Source organism: Aplysia californica, unplaced genomic scaffold (genome assembly GCF_000002075.1).
Source record: "Aplysia californica isolate F4 #8 unplaced genomic scaffold, AplCal3.0 scaffold00176, whole genome shotgun sequence".
Classification (NCBI taxonomy): domain Eukaryota; kingdom Metazoa; phylum Mollusca; class Gastropoda; order Aplysiida; family Aplysiidae; genus Aplysia; species Aplysia californica.
The window spans coordinates 4181-5271 of record NW_004797446.1 but is presented as its reverse complement, the minus strand read 5'-3'; positions in this window follow the sequence as shown (position 1 = coordinate 5271).

The following is a 1091-nucleotide window of genomic DNA, read 5'->3' as shown; positions in this document are numbered from 1 at the left end:
AAAAAAAAAAAAATTACAGCCAGCCCGGGCCCTTTGACAGCGCAGCACCTGCTGGTGTTGGCATTCCAATTGGCTTCTCGTGGCCTGCGCAGCGTCAGTCAGCACGTATTAGCATATCATTGCTGCTAATAACGATAAAGTGACATGATGTATACGGGCTGGCGGGCATCGCACTGCCGGTGGCAATCTTGCGCGGGCGGTTCCGAAAGTTCTATACTATACGCAATGGTCAATAAAAACCTTTACCACGTTACTCCCTAGCATTGCCATTATAACTATATATTACGCAAGAGCAATGTCCCGTGGGTTTCTGCTTCAAAGGCGAGATTTTAACTATCATTCATTTTGTAATTTTTCGGTCTTTCATTTTTTATGATCAAGTTCACCTCATTTCTCTTCTCATCATATGAGAATAAATCCCTTCTCCGTCAAATCATGTTATATTAATCTCATTAACAGCTTCTGATCTTACGTTTCTGTCCGTTATTATGATCTGGGCATTTCAAAATAATAGAATCTGATCACTATACGGTATTCCAGATTGGTTCTCTCTCTCTCTCTCTCTCTCTCTCTCTCTCTCTCTCTCTCTCTCTCTCTCTCTCTCTCTCTCTCTCTCTCTCCTCCCCCCCCCACACACACACACACACACACACACATCAGACCAGACCAAGTTAACCGTAAACAATTTAAAACATTTCTTCTGAAGAATACAAAAAATATATAAATACCCAAACATATTACATCTCCGGCTTCCCCATTCCCGAGACGGGATGGGCCCCCGAGAAGACAAGGCCTTGTTTTTCGCGACGGCAAAATTCTCTCGGAGGGGCCGTTACGGGCTCAACAACAGCTCAAGATTTATTTCATGGGCCCAGGTAGACCCCTAATCCAGTCAGACGTACAGATCCCTGGGAGACTGTTTGTCTTACCCACAAACAATCCCTCACACCCTCGGCTTTCTGTCCTCCAGCTAGAGCAGTTTCAGGATACAACGTCTGGAGCTTTTTGGTGAGATTGTGTTTGCATGTTAACATTAATCGTTTCTTTCTTACGTTTCTTTTCTTATTTTCATTTCCTCATTTTTTTGTGGG